This window comes from Panthera onca, chromosome E3 (genome assembly GCF_046562875.1).
Source record: "Panthera onca isolate mPanOnc1 chromosome E3, mPanOnc1 haplotype 2, whole genome shotgun sequence".
In the NCBI taxonomy this organism is placed as follows: Eukaryota; Metazoa; Chordata; class Mammalia; order Carnivora; family Felidae; genus Panthera; species Panthera onca.
The window spans coordinates 12,494,324-12,516,776 of NC_138354.1; the positions used below are offsets into that span (position 1 = coordinate 12,494,324).

The 22,453-nt window shown below is 50.8% G+C and overlaps 1 long non-coding RNA gene across 1 annotated transcript in view; it reads right to left on the reverse strand.

Moving 5' to 3' along the window:
• Positions 1-15,300: 15,300 nt before the first annotated feature.
• The window catches only part of LOC132689414 (uncharacterized), a 42,432-nt gene continuing 35,279 nt past the window's right edge, over positions 15,301-22,453 (reverse strand). Inside the window, exons 2-3 of the long non-coding RNA XR_009614995.2 lie at positions 18,125-18,225; positions 15,301-15,848 (exon numbers count right to left, since the gene is read on the reverse strand). This is a non-coding gene — a long non-coding RNA (uncharacterized LOC132689414). The remainder of the gene's footprint in view (positions 15,849-18,124; positions 18,226-22,453) is intronic.

A 22,453-nucleotide genomic window follows, 5' to 3' on the forward strand; every position in this document is an offset into this window, starting at 1 on the left:
TTGTCAGTAAGCTCAGTGCGGGTCAATAGTGTGATCTGACTGCCAAAAAAATTAACACCATCTGAGTTCACACTAGACGCGCAGCTTCTAGAGTGAGAGAGGTGATGGGAGTATTCCCATCGGACCATGCTGTGGATCTGGGTTCGTTCTGAACTTCACGTACCAGGAGCCTGGCTGTAGCAGGTGCCGAGGCACAAGGTCAGGTTGGTGAAGGGACCTCAAGCAAAAGCCCAGTGAGAATGGAGGGAGGATCAGGGTCTGGGCGGCCTCCAGGAAGCATGTAGGCTCAGACTAGTTACCTCTAAGCACCCAAAGCCGCACGGCCTATTTAAGGAATTACTTTCTGACCCCATAGGACTGTCCACAATGGACAGCTAGGGAGTCTCCTTCCGATGGACGCATTTGAAAATCCCACAGAATCATCTTTTCAAAGCACAGGCGTGGTTATGTCACACACACACACGTTCACCCTCACGCTCCCTGTATCCCACACTTTTCTGCCCTACTACCCAACCCCTACTCAAACCCTGGCTTGAAACCCCTACAAGCTTCCCAGTGTCCTTGGGATACAAAAATACAATCCTCCGTGCGGCCTCCGATGCTCTGCTCGTTGCTGGGCTCCTCTCCTCTCCCTTCTCCCCCCTATCTTTCTCCTTGCTCCCTCTTCCCCCTTCATACCCTGTCACCCGAATCTCCTGCCTCAAGACCCTAATCCAGGCAGTTCCTTTTGCCTGGAATGCTCTCCCCTCCCTTCTTTCACCTAGTTCTTGCCTCCGATCTTCATAGGTACAGGCTCTGCCCCTTCAGAGAGCAGATCATTGCCTTTATTCCAGGCTGTCTCAGCACCAGGTGACTCCCTGCTTCCAGCACTCCGGGCAGCCTCAGAATCTTGCATCGTAACATGCGTTACGTTGCTTGACGTCTCCCTTACTAGACCATAAGCACCAGGAGGGGAGGTGCTGCCTCTGGGTTTGCTCCTCCTCTCTTGGCCTCCTGGGCACTGAACACAGTGTCTGGTGAGCACAAGAGCTCAGTCAAATATGTGCTAAGCGAGCAAACGAACGAACAGACGAGACAAGCGATACATTAATTATTTGGACAAATGCTGGGCAGCCATGAAAAGCTTCAGGTGGGCGGTTGGACTGATGGACCTTCAAGGCTCTTTAGAAGGCCAAAGTGCCTGATCGGCTCGATCAAAAACCGCAGCCACACTTGAAGGGACCTTCAGATGTTAGCATTCATTTCAGTTTACCAAGTGTCTGCTTCCCGTGAGTCTACCCTTCTGTTTCTGTTTCTTTGTTTCCTAAAGTAGGCTCTATGCCCAGCGTGAGCCTTCAACTCATGACCCTTAGGTCAAGAGTCGCATGCTCTGTGGACTGAGCCGACCAGGCGCCTCTCATCTGCCCTTTTGTAAGCCACTTCTTTAAAATCTTTTTTGAAGTTTATTTATTTATTTGGCGAGAGAGAGCGCGCGCGCCAGTGGAGGAGGGGCAGAGAAAGAGAGAATCCCAAGCAGGCTCCACGATGTCAGCACAGAGCCCCACGTATGGGCTCAAAGTCACGAATCGTAAGATCACGAGCTGAGCCGAGATCAAGAGTCAGACGCTGAACTGACTGAGCCACGCAGGTGCCCCTGGAAACCGGCTTTGATGCACTTGCCTGACACCACCTAATCATAAAGACCTTTGTGGGTTTGTCTCAATCCCTCTATGCAAGGAACTTAGAATCCATCCGGGGAGATGTCACAGTCTCCTTTGCACCCGCCCCGCACACCCCAACCTACAACCAGGTACAACACATTTATTTATACGATTTACTTGGCACTTCATTATGCCGTGTCTCACTGAGTCTTGTCTTTCCATTAGGAAAGTGTGCGCGCGTTGTCACATCATACAGGTCACACCCTACCGTAAAGAACTGTACGGGTGCTTTTTATTATACGGGCATTCTGTTGCATCAGAGGGTTCGAAGTAGGGAGACGACAGAGGCTCGGGACCATGAGATCCTAGCTTATGAAGTCACCCTGTTTTGTGAATTTGACCCGCACACGCTTTAATGAATTTTGAAACTATCCTCCTTCGGGCTGCCAATTACAGTCAATTTTCACTCATCTAAAAATCATAAACAGCAAATTAAATTGAACATCATTCATGTAATACTCCCCTGTGGGCTTTCCATTTTTCCCCTCCCCAAGTTCAGACCCTATTGAATGAGTAAGTATAAATGCCCAGGAAATTGTAACTTTACTTTTCTAGGCTGAACTTCATTTCTATCCCGAGCCCCCGTTCTCCCCTGTAGCCGAAAACGTGATCTTGCTAATGCACAGTGAACTCAGTTAAGTTAGTGTTCACCCCACCCCGGTTCCCGGACACGGTACTTGGGCTCCAGCACGTCACTCTCATCAGATTTACGAAGCCAGCCTTCAAGATGAAGCATTCTGCCAAACTCTCACGTGTGGTCAACCTTCCGTGCTGACCTCGGTTGAGGTGTCCCTGACCGGTGTCAGATGTGGCCTGGGTTAGGGCTCTGTTCCCCGGCAAGTAATTGTGGTCCCGACTTGCCGCGAGTTACAGCCGTGCTCCTCAAAGTCTGGTCCCCACACCAGCAGCACCGGCGTCCCTTGGGGACTTTGCTAGAACTACAGACCCTCAGGCTCCACTCCAGCCTACTGCGTCGGAACCTGCAATCTGTGAGCCAGCAAGCCTCCCAGGTGGTTCTCCCTCATGCTCAAGTTTGAGAACCTCTCCAAGGGAGTTTCTTGTCCTCGTCAACCATGAAGTCTGGAGGCTGGCCACTGCCAGCCACACTGAAGAAACACCATTAACACTCTGGTCCCTGTAGGCGGAGGTGGCAGGGGAGTGGGGACAGCAATGGCTGCCGGGTCAGCCAACCATCGGTTTCTGCCCCAGAGCTGTTGTGCTCCGCACGCAGGACCCCCTCTGGGTGTGCCACCCGCCTTTGGAGTCCCAAAGCTCCTGCTCTTCTCACCTTGCTGGCTCAGGGCCACCAGGAACTTGGATTCTCGTCCTCCAGCCCAGATGCTACCTGCCATTATCCTTGCACGACGCCCTGGTAAGCTGTTCCTGCGAAGCAGCCGCCCCCTGCGGGCTCAGGTCCTCAAAGTCATCGGGAATGCTGTCACCCCTCTCCCTTTGGCAACGGGGCACAAGGACGGTTGCGGAGGAGCAGGGTGCAGTGCCAGCTTACCCTCCTGGCTGCTTTACAAACCACCTCCGCCACCCCAGGGACCAGGCGTCCCCTCTTTCACACTCTCATCTTAAATAGACGGAACGAACCCTGGTACAGCATGAATTCTCCCACATCTCTCTGACATTCGCCAGGATTGCATCTTAAAAGCCGTGCGTTGGAAGTCTTTTTTTCTCTGACTCTGTTCTTGAAGCAATGGAAGCCTCAGACACAGGGGTCTGTAGGAGCTGGGGGTGGAGGGAGTGGTTCAGAAGAGAAGAGAGAGGGGGAGGGAGGGCGGGAGGTATTGAACACTTGACAGCATCCTGTCAAATCCGGAATGGCTTCATAAACAGTAGCTGCTGTTTTCAAAAAAACATCTTTGGAAGGGAATATTGTACAAATGTTGGAGTGTGTCGGTGGGGGGTGTCTCCCCTAACGCTGCGTCTACAATGTTCAAAATAGCAGTCTGCAAAGAAATCTCTCCCAAACCCCGTTATTTTGAGAGGACTCTAGCGGAGTGGAAGAAATAGTGGGGTAAGAATTGAAAGAATTGCATTTTCTATCCCGATCTGTCACCTCCTCGCCGGGCGCTCGTAGCCGAGTCACTGCGTCTCTTTGGATCTTGGGTTACAAAACCTATAAAATAGAAGTGAAGACACCTGTTCTGCCTGCCTGGTGTGTATTCTCATGCCCATTTTACAGATGCTGGTGATAAAGGGTCAAAGGAACGAAGGCACAAAAAAAAAAATGACTTGCAATAAAGCAGCGGTTATGCAAAGGAACATGTATAGAAATGCCACGATGTTCCATCTCATAAAACAAAGGGGAGGTCATTATTTGCTTTGATAGGACCCATTTTTTTTTAACCACATTAAACTCCAATAGCATTTCAGATTCCCCCTGAGGTTTCTCTTCAGACGTTTCAAAGAGGCCAAAGCAATAAAGACAACAAAATGAAGAGGTTAAGGAAATAAATGAAAGACCACGGAAAAATTGGTTTCCCACGTAACTCAGCAGGTTATTTTAGGGCAGGTGTCCGTACTGATTTTCTGCCCGCTTGATCTACCAATTACTGAAAGAGGCACGTTGACGTCTCCAGCTGCAACGGTGGATTTGTCTACCTCTTGTAGTTCTGTCGGCTTTGCCTCACGAATTTTGACGGGTTATTTGGTACATACACTTTTAAGATTGTTACATCCTCTTGGAGAATTGACCTCTTCATTGTGATGCCATGGCCCCCTTTACCCCTGGTAATTTTCCTTCTTCTGAAGTCTGCTTTGGTTGAAATTAACATAGCTGCACCCCTTTCTGCCCACTGGTGTGTTAATTCCATGTATCTTTCCCGGTGCCTTTTTTTTTTTTTTTTCCATTTACCTTTTTTAATGGAACTATAATCGATATACAATGTTTCACAACTTTCAGGTGTACAACGTGGTGATTCAATGATCCTATATGTTGCTCAAAGCTCACCGGGGTAAGTGTGGTCACCATCTGTCACCGTACAATGTTATGACAGTATTATTGTATTATATACTTTTCATCTCCGTGACTTATTTATTTTATAACTGGAAGTTCACATCTCTTCATCTGCTTCTCTTACTTCCCCCACTCCCCTCGCCCATCTCTCCTCTGGCAACCTCCTCTCTATATTTAAGACTCTGTTTCATTTTTTTGTTTGTGTGTTTTGTTTTTTATATTTCACATATAGGGGAAATCACATGCATTTCTCTTTCTCTGGCTTATTTCCCTTAGCATTATACCTTCAAGGTCCATTCATGTTGTCACAAACACCTTTGTTTTTAACCTACCTGAGCCTTTATATTTAAAGTAGATTTCTTTTAAACAACATAATTGAGTCTTGGGGGGGGGGGGTTTGTCCACTCTGGCAAAACTGTCTCTTTCTTTTTAATTTTTTTGATGTTTATTTATTTTTGAGAAAGAGAAAGAGAGAGACAGAGTATGAGCAGGGGAGGGGCAGAGAGAGAGGGAGACACAGAATCCGAAGCAGGCTCCAGGCTCCAATCTGTCAGCACAGAGCCCTACACAGGGCTCAAACTCACGAACTTCGAGATCACGACCTGAGCCGAAGTCAGATGCTTAACCAACTGAGACACCCAGGGGCCCCAAAACTGTCTCTCTGTTGGTGTATTTAGACCACTCATATTTTTTTCCAGCCAATGGACATTTTTATTTTCAAGGTTCTTGGAATCCATTGCCACATTTTTCCCCCAAAGAGTTTCACCAATTAATACACACATCCACAATTCAATATGATAAGTGCCTGCCGCCAGCCGGTCCCTGGGAATAAATAAATGTCAGGTCCTCGTGTAAATTCCAGTTTCTCCACATCCTTGCCAGCGTTGGGCTTGTCTTTTCTTTTCTTTTCTTTTCTTTTCTCTTCTTTTTTTTTTTTAACATTTATTTATATTTGAGAGTCAGAGAGAGACAGAGTATGAGCAGGGGAGGGGCAGAGAGAGAGGGAGACACAGAATCCGGAGAAGGCTCCAGGCTTTCCTTGGAAAAAGAGTCTTTGTAGACATAATTAAGTAAAGGTAGACCATTCACATTTAAAGCGGTTATTGATAGAGTTGGGTTACTGCCCCACTTATAACGATTTTAGTGTTAACTAATCATCACATCTGTTTGGAGTTTTTCTTCCTTTTTTTCTACCTTCTCTAGTTCACTTGAGCATTTAATATGATTTCGTCTTATCTGACTCTTCAGCCTATCAATTCTACTCTAAAATAAAAATTAGAGTGGCTTCCCTAGAGTTTCCCATATACATTTTTAACTATTCTAAACCCCCCTTCAAATCACACTATACCACTTCTCAGGTAGTACAGGCACCTTGTCACAGAGTGTGCCCCAACTTGTCCCTCACGTCCCTTATGACATCGCTGGCATTCACCTCCCGCCCCTGCGTGCTGTGCTCATCCCAGTGCTGGACTTCCTCACTCAGGCAAGTACACACTTGGCCTCCAGCAACTCTTCAAAATTGCCATTTAAGTGTCCCCGTTCGTGGCTCGCGTGGCTGGAGGTTCAGATGGACAGGTCTTGACAATGATCCTCTGGGCTTGCCTTTCTCTCCAGAGTTCAAGGGGACAGTGTGCAACCTCAGTTCTCCGAGGGGTCCGGGAAAGTCATTGATTTTCAGCTTGTGCCACTTTTTCTTTTGGCAATGGACAAGAGCCGTGACTTCCAAGCTCATCCAGTGTCGGGGCTGAGCTACGAGAAGCCTAGCAGATGATTCCACATTACAGAGGTGATAGCTGTGTTTGCTGGGTTTTTTAAAAATTTTTTTTAATGTTTAGTTATTTTTGAGAGAGAGAGAGACAGAGTGTGAGCAGGCGCAGGGGAGGGGCAGAGAGAGAGAGAGAGAAAGACAGAAGTCGAAGTGGGCTCAGGCTCTGAGCCGTCAGCACAGAGCCAGACGCGGGGCTCAAACCCACGAGCCATGAGATCATGACCTGAGCTGAAGTCGGACGCTGATCCGACTGAGCCACCCAGGCGCCCCGAGTTTGCTGGGTTTTTTTTTTACAGCATCCAGCACTTTTAGCTCAGTCACGCGCCATCCAGCTGGCCAGTTCTGTACTAAAGCCAAAAGGCGGTTCCTAACTCAGATGCAAGAGATCGCTCCATGTTCCAATCTGATCTGAGGAGCCCCTCGGGCACAGTGTTACTTGCACGAGGCAAGAACGAGCACGCCCCTGCCCCGTGCTGGCTTACAATCTTAGCGACACTGCTGTGATTGTTCCAGGATGTGGCTGATGCTTTTCCGCGCACAAACGTCAATCGCCTACCGTCCATACGCAAGCAGGGACTGCAATGCAGGAGCAGAGAATCCCAGAGAATCGCTATTAATTACACTCTCATCCACCCAACAGCTCACCAGAATGAACCCGCTCTGTCCAGGAAAAAAAAAAAAAAATTTAATCGAGGATTTGATTATAACACAGCCTTTTAAAACCCTTAGCAAATTGTTGGTTTAAAAAAAAAAAAAAAGAATTCTCATTTTTCCAGAACTCTCTCAGTCTGAGCTCCCCTGCCCGGCAGCACCACACAATGAGAATGATGCTTGTGCTGATGATCCCACAGCACTACAGGATTCTGGAGAGCTTTTGAATCATCCAAGAAAGATTAGATTATGTTCAGTAGCGATTTAGCATTAAGTGCATCTTACTTAGACTGTGTTCCACATCGATGGGATCTGACGGTTCACGTGAGGCACAAGGTGACTCTCTTCTTGCCCGAAGCCAATTCATTTTAGTTCAACTTGAATTACAAAGGTTTACTAAACACCTAACCGCACACCCTGCACCAAGGGTACCCGGGGAAAGGTATTTGCCATCTATTTGGGGAGCTCACAATTTCACGGTGAAGGAAAAACAAACAAGCAAATAAAGAAACAAATGAACAAAACAGACCACACACACCTTATAACCCCAGGGCTCAGCGCATGCAAAAAAGGGATTGAATGAATGTTTACTCAATGACCCGGAGACAAAGCCTGCCTACAGGCACCCAGACCTGAGCAATGGGGGGGGGGGGGGGGGGGGGGACGGTGATTGAGCTCAGCCACCGAGGATTCTGAGGAATCTGGCTGTCAAGAAAGCAGTCAAGAAAGCAACTAGCCACAGGGAAGGAGATGAGAACTTTCAGGGAATGGAAAGAAGCTCGGTATTTCGGGAATACGTGGGTGGAAAATGCCAGGAGATGATGCCAGAAAAGCAAATCACAGAGGGCCTTGAATGTCATGCTGGGAAATCTGGGTGGTTTCCCCGTAGGCCATAGGACGGCGGCAAGAGCTCTGAGCACTTGTGTTTGGGTCGGCGTGCTTTCGAAAGATCGCTCCAGAAGCACCCGGGAAGGTGGACTGGGGGAGAAGGGGCGATCAGAGACAACGGAGTCCAGCCGGAAAGCTACCGCACAAGTTTAAGCAAGAGATAAGGGACCGGGGTAACGGAAAACGGAAATAGGTACGAGGTTTGGGAGACAGTCTGCAGCCAAGAGCCAGTAGTGCTTGGCAACTAATTGCACGTGACAGGGACAAGGAGTTGAAGACGGCTCAGAAGAGTGTGCAGAAAGAGCTGTGTTCCCCACCCCCACCCCTACGTCCACACCGGGTGACTTAGCAGCTCCCACCAGGATCGAGGGGTGGAGTCTATTCCTCTACCCCTTGAAACCGGTTCTGGCTCCGCCCTGCTTGGGCCCCGAGCCAGAGCCAGGCTGATGTGGGGGAAGAAGACGCTGAAACCGGGTAACTCAGTGTGGGTTCCCCCAGCAACAGGCCTGCCACAGAGATTCAAAGGTACATAATCCCCTGAGGGGGTGATCTCAGGAAGCACAGGTAGGAGAGCAGGAAGCCCGCAAAGGAAACGTCATCAGGCAACTCAAGCTTAATCCTGCGGAGCCACTTCGGGAGACACCTCAAGTCCCCCTGCCCCCGGGGGTGAAGGTCTGTGGGTGTTGCTTGGGGATTGCTGGGGAGGGCGGCCAGAAGTTCCTACGGCCTGCCTGACACATGGGTGGGGGGCGGGCAGCCTAGATGGGCCCCCGATGGGAAAACTCTCAGACAGCCACCCAGGGTGCTTTCATTTAGGGCCACCGTGCCCAGAAACGCCGCAGGCCACGGGAACGCAGGCAACAGCCAACCGTGTCTCTGGCACCAGGAAAACGAGGACAGGAGTTCAGACGGGGAAGCGGAGCAAGGAGGAGGACAGAAGGGTGGCCGGAGGAAGAAGATACACGGTCCGAAGAAGTAAGGTTGAACTCTGGCTCCATCTGGGGAGCGCATGCTGGCGTGAGCAGAGGAACCCGAGGGGTGGGGGGCCGTGAACCCCTCAAGGGGTGTGAGGCACACGTGTCCACACACGCACGCAGCAGAGTGGAGTCTGCCATTGGTCTCAGTGTCCTGAGTCCGCAGGCGTGGGCTTACCCACCTGCCTCCCCAGGCGCGTTCTCCCTGACCCCCGCTGTCCCAGCCCAACCCACGACTTGCCCTCATTGCCGATGTGCTGATCCGCAACGTGCTTCCGCCATGAGGACCAGACTCATCTTGGTCATTCGGGCTGATATCACAGAACACCTTACACCCAGGGGCTTCGACAATAATTCCACGTGTCTCTCAGTTCTGAAGAACTGGAGAGTCCAAGATCGAGGTGGCAGCAGACCCAGGGTCTGGAGAGAGCACTGCTTTTTCTTTGTTTTCGGACAGACATCTCCTCCTCGCAGCCTCAGGAGGCAGAGGGACCGATTTCCTGTCTCTTTCTCTTCTTCTAAAGGCCTTAATCCCATGACTGGGGGCGGGGGGGGGGGCCCACCTTCGTGACCTCATCTAACCTGTTAAAAAAACAAGATCCAACCAAGTAAATTTGAAGACTTGAATTGGCTTTATGAAGCGATTCATCAGTCGGGCTGCATCCCACCCAGCACAGCAAGTGGAGAGATGCTCCAAGCAGGTGTACGAAACAGAGGGTTTGTAGAGGGCCAGACATTAGCAGCCAAAGAAAGGATTGCTTCATCGTCCTTTTAGAGGGAGAGGAATGCAAGGTGGTTTTTTTTTTAATGTTTACTTATTTTTGAGAGAAAGAGAGAGAGAGAGAGAGAGAGTAAGTGGGGGAGGGGCAGAAAGGAAGGGGAACAGAGGATCCCCAGTGGCTTCTGCCCTGACGGCCTTGAACCTGATGCGGAGCTCAAATTCACGAACCTCGAGATGATAACCTGAGTCGAAGTCGGATGTTCAACCGACTGAGTCGGGAATGTAGCATATTTGATCCTGCCGATGACCTCACAAGTGCAAGAAAATTTCAGATGGACTGCCAAAAAGTCTTATTCCTGGGGAGATTGGAGCTGTAATTAAGTCTCGGTTTGCTGTCGTGGAGGGTTAATGACTCCAATTTGGGCTTTTTTCTTTTCTAACAGACCCTAATCTTACCTCCCAAAGGTCCTGCCTCCAAATGCCATCACCCTAGAGACTGGGGTTTCAACCTATGAATTTAGGGGACACACACTTCTAGTCCATAATAAGCCCTCTCCTTGAACACCAACCACCTTAGCTGGATCCCTCCCTCCTTACCTAACTCTTGCCAAACCCGTATTTCTGAAGTCAAGACGCTGCCCTGAAACGTTGGTGCCACTCAGACTCCTGCAGGTGCAATAAGTTCCTCTATAACCAAAGCCCCACAAAGTCACCCAACTTTGAGAAATGTCGCTCTTGGGAGATTCCTTCCGCAGCCACACGGGCCCTGCCTTTGGGGGTTTTTCCAGAAACTAGAGGCAGCTGGATGGAGCCAGAGTTTACCTGAGTCTCTTAGGCTCTGTCATTTGAGCAGCAGGCTCTCCCTCCCCCATCTCCACACCCTACTGGGACCAGTCCGGCTGTTGGGTTCACCACGTCTAACCTCCGACGGTCTCCACCGTGTCCGTCTCCAGTGTGGTCTAGCTGTGCGCTCCTTTGGTTCCTTGGTGCGCTCCTCCATTCCGCCCTGGGTCACCAGCACCCACCCTGTGCCGTGCCAGGCACCGCTTGGGATCCAGGAGTAAGAGGGCAGAAACCCCTGTCGTCTGGAAAAGGCAGTGCACTTTAGCAGACAACAGGGAGAATGCACACAACAGCACTTTCTCACCGCGAGAGCTCTGCAGCTGGCTCCGTGTAATTGCGTCAGGGTCCTTACCCAGCAAAATAAATAAATAAATAAATAAATAAAAAATAGAAGCCTTTCTCCAACCCAGGATTGCAGGAGACAAAATGAGGGGGGAAACCAGACCTTGACTTGCTAACGCTTCCCAGGCCGGGAGGGGTTCCCGGCGACACGAGCTGGTAAAGGAGGAGGGTCCGGCTTCCCAGCGCCCGGAATCTGAGCACAGACGCACCAGTGGGAGGCTGCTTTCCCGTGGAGAGGCTCTGGTGAAGTGTTCGCAGCATCAGAGAGCTCTCAAAATGCCCAGTGTGACAAGCAGCCGGGTCTTATCTGAAGCGCCATGTGCTTGGCGTGAAGTCTGGCGGGGCCTGATTCACAGGAACCCCTGAGGGCGGTGGACAAGGGCGTTTACAGACCTACGTGCTCTTTTAATTGTTTTTTTCTTCTCTCCCCCGAAAAGCAGAAGCGAAGAGGTTTAGGGGGCCTCAGCCGGGCCCTTTCCCCATTCTCCTGGCACTCCCGCTGGTTCTGAAGCAGCCCTCGTCCCTGCCACTGTCCAGCAGCCAAAGTACGAGTACAAAGTACAAAGTACGAATTCACTTTCCTCATCCCTGGAAAGAGATGTCCACCTCAACGATTGAACAAAGGTTATTGAGTGGCAGTGGAGCTTGTTCCTGGAGAGCAGAGGAATTTGCAACCCGGGACATGCACGCTTGGGGAAACCAAGGCACGTTTGGAGAACAGAGCGGGAGAGCGTCCTTCCACAGAGGAAAGGAGGAGCTGGGAGGGAGGGGTTTGGAACAAAAGCTGATACAGGAGGGAAATGAGAGCTACAGGTGGTGACGGTTTCTCATTGGCTACCGGCTGCTGCAGGGCGGAGAGGAAACCCGTCTTCCTGCGGGAGGTAGCTGAGAGATCTCCCTTCCTGGCTTCCCCACTGCCTTGGGAACGAGGTTTCCTTCACATGCACACAGCGCCAAACACGGGTGCAATGATGGTCCGCGGGTCCTACCTTCCCTTGAAGATGCCTGCTATGGCACAATGTCTGTCTGCACTGAAGGTCCCGCCACCAAAGACCCAAGTGGGACTTCTCTGACTGTAATAGCAAATGCGCTCCTAAGGCCCGGCCCTGCTCCAATCCCTTCTACACTGTAACTCATTTATTCCTCACCAACACCCAGCGAGGGCAGTGGGGGCACCTGCCCCGCTCACAGATGTGGGCAATGAAGTGCAGCTCAGTTCTGGGCTTGCCCAGTGTCACCAGCTAGCTAGCACGGTGGGCACCCTTCTGCTGTTCCTCATTCCCCATCAGGGGCTCTGTGCCCTGCACCCCGGGACAGCGAGTGCCAGGGCCCTCACCTTGGACTCTAGTTGCTATGGGTCTGAGGTCCGTGGAGGCCTCGCGGGATCCCCTTGCTGAGCCCGCAGAGGTCCCGGGATGAAAGGAATTATGTTAAACGTCAGCATGTTTTTCTTGTTAGATCGTCCATGCTTGCCTTTCCACGCATGCCCATTTCAGTCTCTCCTTTTCCTTTCCAGACCCCAGGAGCCAGAAACAAACACACACAGTCTTCACATCGATGTAAATAACCATTGGTTTTATTGAACCCATCTGCTCTGGCTATTGGTTGAAATCACAGCTCTGGAGTGTTCGCCAAGCCCCCCTTGGGCATCAGGTTTAGCTGCTTTCCTCCCCGGGCACGTCCGCTGTGCTCCCTTCCAGAAGGACCCGCACTGCAGACGCTGTGGGCTCATTTTCTTGGTATCCTTAGAGCCCAAAGTCTACCCGTTTTCTCCGCACTAACAATTACGTTGTCTCTCTCTCCTCCCTCCTGTCACCCCAAAAAGCTGCCTTCTTCCTCCTAGTCCCGCAGACTGCCCAGCCCCATCGTTCTGTCCTTAGGTTTGAAGGTAGACAGAGCCAATGCGAGCTGGAGACACGGCCTCTGGTGCCCGCCAGCCCCACCCTGGCCCCCGTGCAGCTGTATGTTGCTTCTCCCCTTGAACTGAGCACCCTTCCCTTGTAAATAACTCTTAACAATTACAGCTCAATGTACCAGGCATTTGTTATGTGATAGACACTGGACGCCTATGCAAGTTTTATTTTGTTTACCCTCATAACCACCTCCAGGAAATAGAGGCACGCATAAAGGTGAATCATCTACACAAGATCATACGGCTGGGAAGAAGAGGGGGCCCCTGGATCTGAACCCCGCAGTCTGGGTCTCGTGTGAAGCTTGTGTGGCTGATCCTTGGTCTTCTGGTTGCATCGCCTTTCGCTTTCTGGGTTTTGGTGGGTTGTGTTGGCACCTTTTCCTTATTTTCTGTATCCCCAGTGTCGCTCATGATTTGACCCTATGTTACAGTCAGTGGCCTCATCCTTACTTCTTCTCTTCTGTCTCTTGCCCCCTACCTCCAATCAGTCGTCAAGTCCTGTGGATCCATTCCTTTAGGAAATATTTAGTGAGCACCTACTATGTGCCAAGCACACAGTAGGGGAACGTGATCGATGGGAGTCCCATGCAGGGGGTTCTTTCCAGTCGCTGTGCCTCTTACCCCTATATCTTCTACCCTCTGCCTTAGCCCTCATTCAGGCTGATTTGCACACCCATCGGTAGAATCGCCCCCCACCCCGCTCCCCGCTGTGCATTTTGCCTTTCTCTGCACGTGGCTGACAAATATATCTTACATAAGCCCACCTCAGAGCAGGTCTTAGCTAGCGCCTTCGCCTGGAGCTCAGACTCCAATATTCTCTACAAGATAGCATGCCAAATCCCCAGTTCTGGAGCTCTGGGCTCGCCTAGACCTGTTGGTTCCTACTTGTCCAAACATTCTCCCCGCTGCACTCCTGCATTCAGGGAAAAGACAGCATTCCTCGGCGGGCGACCCGCTCTGAGCCCTGCATTGAGTCACTTCGTGTGCTCCCATCGAAATGCACCTTCCCCTGACCTTCCAAATCAAAATCTCCGAAGGTGGGGGGCGCCTGGGTGGCGCAGTCGGTTAAGCGTCCGACTTCAGCCAGGTCACGATCTCACGGTCCGTGAGTTCGAGCCCCGCGTCGGGCTCTGGGCTGATGGCTCGGAGCCTGGAGCCTGTTTCCGATTCTGTGTCTCCCTCTCTCTCTGCCCCTCCCCCATTCATGCTCTGTCTCTCTCTGTCCCAAAAATAAAAATAAAAAAAACGTTGAAAAAAAAAAATTAAAAAAAAAAAAAAAAAAAAAAAAATCTCCGAAGGTGGGATCCAGGAACCTGCCTCTGAACCGTCTCCCTGGTGACCGGCATGCGGTCCACGGTCTGATACCCACTGGCCTAGGGGACAGTTCGGGAACTACACATCACCACTCCCCACGACCTGGCTGTCCTGCCAGGCCGGGGTTCACTCTGTTCCACACAAGGGACCCACATGCCAACCCTCCCACTAGGTCTTCATCTCCAAATCCTGCCCGTTCTTCAAGGCCCGTCTCAGGTTCTTCCTCTGATTCCCACCCGCCCCTCACCCCCTCTGAAATTGATCCCACTCTCTTCTTTTGCTATTGGAACCGTCAGAGGCTCTGGGTGTTTCCGTTGCATTTGCTATTTTTTAGTTGGTTTGTTTTTTAATTTTTAAAAAACATTTATTTATTTTTGAGAGACAGAGACAGAACGCAAGCAGGGGAGGAGCAGAGAGAGAGGGAGACACGGAATTCAAAGCCGGCTCCAGGCTCCGAGCTGCAAGCACAGAGCCCGACACGGGGCCCGAACCCACGGACCGCGAGCTCCTGACCTGAGCCAAAGTCGGCCACTCAACCAACCGAGCCACCCAGGTGCCCCTATGTTATTGTTATGTATGTGCCAGACTTAGCTCCAGGATAAGACTGTAAACGTTTCAAAGAGCTATCTCTTAATCACCTGACCAGGATGTCCCAACACAGCAGCCAATCTTTAAAAATGTCTCGGTATGTCACTCTTCTGCTCAAAACCCTCCAATGGCTCCTCGTGGCATTGGGAGTGAAAGTCACAACTCTTGTGACGCCCCTTAAGGCCCCGTGTGGTTTGGTCCCCTTTACCTTTGTGACCTCCCCGCCCACCACTTGCCACCTGCCAGACCTCCAGCATGCTCCTGCCTCAGGGCCTTTGCACCGGCTGTTGAATCTGCCTACATGCCCTAACTCGGTATAGCAGTGGCCTACTTCCCTACGTCCTTTTAGAATGCGGTCAAGTGTCACTTTCTCAAAGTGACTCCTACACTCTTGTTACTCTGCTGTACTTTATATTTTGTCCATTTGCTATAAGTGGATTCATTTAAGATACTGACTGCTTCTTCTCGTCACCCTCCACTGCACTGCAGCTCCTGGTGAATCTTCATTTTGCTCACCGCCATATCCCATGCACCCACAACAGGGCCTGGCAAGAGAAGATGCTCAGTGAATATTTGTGGAATGAATGAATAAAATAATGAGTTGGAAGTCCTCAGCCCTGGCTTAATGCTTTGCTTATCATAGGTGTTTAATTATTGATTACTGATGGGAAGACTTCAATGCCGATCCAGTCCACTTTCTGGTGACAGCTGCCCAGGACAAACAGGTACAGACCTCAGTCTTTCCGCTTGCATTTTTCGGACCAAACCAGAGTCACGGATGGACATAGTCAGGAAGAAGGCACGTTCACGGCTTACTTGGCACCCTGTCCTCACGTCCATCCGAGCCAGGAGGTGGGCTTATTTGCCCTCTACCTGCCCCTGCTCTGGGGACAATTCTCACCGCAAGCAAGGACCCCAGCTTGCAGCCCTCAGGTTGATCTTGCTTCACGTCCCACTCTAACCTTAGCAACCGCACCTGTTGGTGGCTGGTCTTGACCTTTCGGCCCATTCTCTTGGAGCTGTCTCTTACCCTTTCCTCCAATCTTCAGCAGCTGCCTCCTGCTGCGCTGTCCCCAGAGCCCGGTTCGGGGCGTTAATTCCGGTCTTCTGGGTTCTGCTCCTGCCCTTCTTTCTTCTTTCCCAGTGCCTGACTCCTGATTCCATTTGCCTGGCCACTGGTGTCTGAAACACCAAGACCCACAGGTCAATGGCTCCCAAAGAGAACCACCAATCTGATTTTCAGTAGGCACCCTGCACATGCTTTTGAAGTTCAGGACGCCATAGCTGCCTGTCCCATCCCAGGCTGGGGCAAGGGCAAGGATGCTGGCCTCCATGTTGCCCACAACTAGGCAGGTATCCAGGTCCTGCCTTTCTTCCTCCGTTTATAACCAACCAACCACTCGTCTGCTTTCCAGGCTCACCATTCCCTGGTATCCCTACCTCCCTGGTGTGCTCCTGCATCTAGAATCCCAGCCTTAGCTGGACCCCAGACTCCTTTGAGTTGGCCTCTCTTTTATTCTGAGTTCTACTGTTATTCGGCACCCAGCATCTCACCACCGCGTGGACTTGGGTCCTGGGAAGCTGGAGGGAGGTGGGGAAGTGGAAAGCGGAGTGGCAGACCTGGATGGGGCCCACTCCGTGTTTCCCACAAGCCCACGCCAAGAATCGGGACCGAGAACAAAGAGAGTTTTGTGCCCTGGTGGTGGGAATGCAAATCGGTGCAGGAATGGGGGTTCCTCAAAAAAAATTAAAGAGAGAATTACCATATGATCCAGTAATTCCGGTAATTTCCCGGAGAAAATTTTGAATTCGAAAAGATATACGTGCCGCCATGTTCATTGCAACGTCCTTTACACCAGCCAAGAGACGGAAAACGCCCCCTGGGCTTGAATAAAGAAGGCCAAGGGGACACAAAGAGTCAGTGCTGGGGAAGAGAGGCAGAGAGAGGCCTGGGCCCTCGGGGTCACGGTGCCACCTGCATGTACGAGTTTCCTGTTTGCTGCCATAACAAAAAGTACCACTAACGTAGTGGCTTAAGACAGCAAGGTTTCTCGTCTTACAAGTATAGAGATCAGAATTCTGAAATCAGTCTCACCGGCCCAAAGTCAAGGTGCTGGCAGAGCTCTGGTTCCTTCTGGAAGCTCCAAGGGGGAAATCGTTGTTGGTTTGGTTTGTTCGTGTAGCGTATTCAGCCTCCCACACCTCCCCAGCTTCCAAAGCCCCCCTCACCGTACCATTGGGCCCGCTTATCCCTTCCTAGCTTTACCTGGGAAATCCGTGTCCAGGTGGACCCCCAGGTCGGAGGGGACACGAGGTCCCGGGGGATCTATCAGTGAAGGGACCCGTGAGCAGGGACCTCCTGCTCGGGTTTAGGTAAGTCTCCCACGGTCACTTGCATTCCCGCTTTGGAAAACCTTCTCTGGAAGTACTTCCTCTCCAGTCCCCGCTCTACACTGGTTTCTAGGGGATCTGGACGGAAGAGGACGCCAACCAGCCACACCCCTCTTGACACTGCAATGGAAGGCCTCTCGGAAGACGTGTTGAAGATCCCTGAAGAAGGAGATGAACTATGGGGCCAGGGGGCGGGATGCTCCCAGTTGAGGGAGAAGAAGCACAAAGGCCTGAAGAAAGCGCTTAGCAAGCTGAAGAAACAGAGGGAGGCCAGCATTACGTGTGACCTTGGCGCCATGAGAGGACTCGGGGGGCGGGGTTTCTAAGAGAAACGCAGAGCTGACCATCCTACGCGCGGTGACGCGTGCGTCCCGAGACTTGCGTGTATAGTATCAGATACTGTTTCAGTGCTTTATTTACATCAGTTTAACTCTCAGAATTGTGCGTGAGTAGGTACCCTTCTCCCCGCGTCACAGCTGAGACAACTGAGACACAGAGAGGTTAGGTAAGTTGCCAAACACGCAGAGCTAACAGGTGGTGGAGGCCGGAACTCGAACCCAGGCCATCTGGTTGCGCAGTCCCTGTTTTAAGCACGGGGGCTGTACCTCCTTTCCCGAGGACTGGACACAAAAAGATCACTCTGGGTGTGCTGGGCGGGGGGGAGGCGCGAAGAGGTGCACAGAGGATCATCACACCCGGTACGGTACTATATGATGAATACATGTCTTTGTACACTTGTCCGAACCCATAGAACGCACACCGCCAAGACAACCTATGACGTGTCCACGGAGGGGCATCGATTGTAACAAACACACCACTCCAGGGGGGCATGTTGGTGATGGGGAGGCCAGGCACGGGGGAGGCCAGGGGGGTAAGTAGGAAAACCTCCACACCTTCCTGTTAATTTTGCTGTGAACCTAAGACTTCTTGAAAAAACAGAAACTTAAAAGAAGTCCAGGATGCGGAAATTAAATGACGCAGCCCTTCAGTTCCTAGATATTTACCCAAGAGAAGTAAAAACGCATGCCTACAGAAATACTCGAACACGAACGTTCTTAGCAACTTACCAACTTGGAGGGCGTGTCTGTACTTCTTCACGGTAGCCAAAAGCTAAAATCAGTGTGAACGTCCCGCTTAGGGGAGATGATCAACAAATCGCAGTCTATTCCTATAATGGGATATCAATAACAAAAAGAAACAGACTATTGATACACAGTAAAAAAAAAAAAAAAGAAGAAGAAGAAGAAAAGAAAAGAAAAGAAAAGGTACAATCTCAAAAACAAGCCTTCTGATTTGGTGGATCGTGGAGGGGTGAAGCGAGAGAACAGACGGCCAAATTAAGAGGGTCTTGTAGCGTCTAGGTAAGACATGTGGTGCCAGGCCCGCGGTGGTAGCAGCGAAAACAGAGGAAAATGAATGGAATTAAGAGAGATTTGCGATCTGGAAGAAATCAAGGCTGATTCCTGGGTTTTGAACTTGAGCAACAGAGTGGATGGTGATGCCTTTACTGAGAGAGGAGCAGGATTGGCGGGGCTGGTCCCCAAGCCCGGTATCCTTGCCCTTGGGTAGTCTCTGAGCCCGCGCCAACCCTCAGCCCCACTCTAGAGAAGGGCCAGCGCCCAGATGCCAAGGTTAGCCTGCGCTGGCGGGCCCATGCCAAGAACCACAAAAGCCTCATTTTATTTAAAACACGGGGCTTGGCAGAATTCCCTACCTAGACAGAGACAACCCATTATTTCATCTCGGGAGCTGCATTACAGCCTCTGTTTTCGTGTATCTATTAGCCAGGCCTCGCAGCCGAAAACCCAACCATTCCATCAATCACTCCCCCCACCCCCGCCCCTCGCCCAGAGGCAGCAGAGGCCGGGATCCCGCAGTGGACATCCGACATTCCAAGACGTTTGCAACTGGGACCAAGCCCCAAAGACTTTCCTGTTTGTGCACAGGGGGCCTCGTTGCTTTATATTTTTAATTAAAAGCAGATTTTTATCAAACCCCCCAAAATCTATTGGGGGAACTGTAATTTTGCTTCCAATCTTCCTATTTAATACTCCCCTAATGCCCATAAAAAGCTTTGGAGTTTCAGCTCATGATTTGAATCTTTACAGATAATTAGCTAGTAGGGTGACTTGCAGAGAGAAGCAGGTATATATTTTCACAACTTGGTCGGGAGTGGGTGGGTGAACCGTGGGAGAAGCATCCCCAGGCAGTCTTGGGACATCTCCGCTCCCGAAACATAAACACGCAATTCATTTAAAGGCACGATCATTCAGGCTCCTTAATTGCTGCCATAAAAACCACTTTCCCCTCTCACTTCTGAGGCACCTTATTCTAATGCCTCTTGGCTCTCCCCGCCTCGACTTCCCCCTGCACGACCCCCACCCAGCGTTTCACTGACCCTGCTCCCCGGCACCGTGGCTCCCCCCACTCGCCCCTCACTCCCCATGGACAGGCCTCTCCTGTGTCTCCCTGCCCTCCTGCTCCTCCCTCTTCTCCATTTCTCCCCCTTTCAGACCCGGCGACTATTGTCACCCCCTTCTCTGTGGGTCAGGAACTGTGTTTTCACATATGTACTTATAAGCCTTACAATAATCACAAGAAATAATAGCGTTACACACACACACAACCACACATGTACTCATTCACACTATACACACACACACACACACACACACACACACACACACAAACACGCTTTGACATTTAAAGAATCTGAGGCTCCTAGAGGTTAGAAAATTTACTCAAGCCCATTCGTTTCTACTTTATTTTTTCTCCTTTTCCACTTCTCCTTCACATATGATAGATAGATAGATAGATACACAGAAGGACAGACAGACTGACAGAAGGGCAGACGTTAGCATAGTTAGATAGTAAAAGAAGGGTAGGGGGACACCCAAAGACATAGGTGATAGAGAAATAGATGGATAGGTAGATGAATGATACATGGATGATGGATGGATGGATAAATTATAGACGGGTAGGTGAATGGACAGATGGATGGATAGGTAGATCTACTGAGCAGTTGATAGATGATAGATGGGTGGATGGGTGGATGGAAGGATGGATGGATGGATGGATGGATGAATTATAGACGGGTAAGTGAATGGACAGATGGATGGATGGATAGATCTACTGATCAGTTGATAGATGATAGATGGGTGGATGGGTGCATGGAAGGTTGGATGGATGGATGGATGGATGGATAAATTACAGACGGGTAGGTGAATGGACAGATGGATGGAGGAGTAGATCTACTGAGCAGTTGATAGATGATAGATGGGTGGATGGAAGGATGGATGGATGGATGGATGGATAAATTATAGACGGGTAAGTGAATGGACAGATGGACGGATGGATAGATCTACTGAGCAGTTGATAGATGATAGATGGGTGGATGGGTGGATGGAAGGGTGGATGGATGGATGGATGGATGATAAATAGACAGGGGGAAGAAGTGGGACTTGAGCAGCTGGCAAAAAATTAACCAAATACCTCACTCCACCTTTTTGTCCATCTTCTCATGAAGCCCTCTCAGTAACATTTCCCCCCTCCACCTTTCATCTCTGTGCTAGCTTACTGCTAGTTCAGTGAAAACTCCATGAGGTAGATTTTAAAGGCTGGAAACAAGAAAGTAATGGAGAGGCCACTTGCCTGCCCAGGTGTGAATCAGGACACATGAGATGGTGGGTGTGAAGGCTGTTTCTTGAAACACAGTAAGGCTCTCAAAGGTGGGAAGGTGTCAGAATCATCCATAACTGAACAGAGTTCAAGGGCCCAGGGAAGGTGGCTTATACCAGTGGTTTTCCACCTCACTGTGCATTTGAATCACCCAGATGGCTTCTCAAAATACAGACTGTTGATTCGATAAGTAGGGCCTGAGAAATCACATTTCCGGCAAGTTCCCAGACGCTGCTGCTGCTGGGCCAGGGACCTCCCTCGAAGGACCTTTGCTTCTCGAAAATTCTTTGCAGTGATCAAAGGTTAATTTGGCTGTTATGATGATGTTCCATCATGTCTCTTTTAATTAAACTGTGTAATCCGGCACATTTGAAAATGAAGGAAACAATGGTGGTTCGATTGTTTTCGAGGTCAAGATTTCAGAGGATGACCGATTAGAAATGATCCACTGAACCCCCCCACCCCCCGTGTTTTCTGACACCGTCTGGAACTCTCATCCCTGCCCGCCACGGTCCTACCCACCGGCCTCCTCGTCCTGCATGATGAGAGCAAAATCTTGTCTGTCTTGCTTTCCATTGGAACTCTGAGCTAAAACTCTGGAATTTGTGTGTGTGCGTGCGCGCCCGTGTGTCTGTACGTGTAGGTACATGTATATAGACTCACACAATGTAAAAACGTGTGTGAGTGCTGCGCCTGGTGAACGAATGAGCCGGTGAATGGATAGGTTGCCCTGTACAATAAGACTGCCATGAAATGGGCAGGAGAACGGGCTCAGAGATGACCCACCTGGGCTGGAGGCCCCGCTCCACCATAGAGACTGGCTGTGCCACTCAGGGCTCAGAGCCCTGAGCAGGAAATCTCTGATATACCATTGCTCCTTATCCTAACAGGACCCCCTTCCCCAGGCGGGGTCCCTTCTGTAAGTACATTTAGCTCCTCGACGGAAGGCATCTGGCCTCCCCAGCCCTGTGCTCATTGCTTGCTGGCACCAGCTCAGAAGAGCCCCAGTGAAGTGGAAAAGTCCTTCCAGCAGTATAAAAACTACTCGTATTGATCTCCCCCTTACCGTAGCCTCTCTCTCTCTCTCTCTCTCTCTCTCTCCATTCCTGGTGTTTCTTGCTCTTCTGATTTTACACACCCTCCTGTAGGCTTCACGCTTGACACGAGATCCCCTGGACTTTGCAAAGAGAGCGTGTGACCCTCCCCACTGTGTCACATTCAACATTGTTTCTCGCAGCCGGGAACCTAATTGACAAGGCCCAGCGCGTAATGAGAAAGGGGGTCCTTGGGTTCAAAAGTGATCAGGAATGTCAGGACAGGGACAGTGGAGCATGAAAGCACGTGCAGGACCCTTGACGTGTGGGCTCCTGGATAAGTTTCTGCACAGAGCAGAGAGACTCGGCATCCTACCCGCCGCCCCAGCTCTGGGGGAGTTCTGTCCTCATCTGACATTTTGTCTGTGGGATTACAGGGTGGCCCTTGAATTTATCTCCCTCCTGGGCGTTCTTCGGTTTCCTGTACAAGCGTTTCTTGCCCGCCAGTCCTGTGGGGTCCCTTTGAAGTAGCTTCTCAAGTGGCCCTCCCTGACCTGATAGAATACTCAAACAGGTGGCTAGAAGAAACCCCTCAGGGGACGGTTCGCATCCCCTTCCTTCCCCGCCTCGCCACAACCGCTGACTCCTGGCAGAAACGGTGTTCGTTCTCCCTCCAGAGCAGTG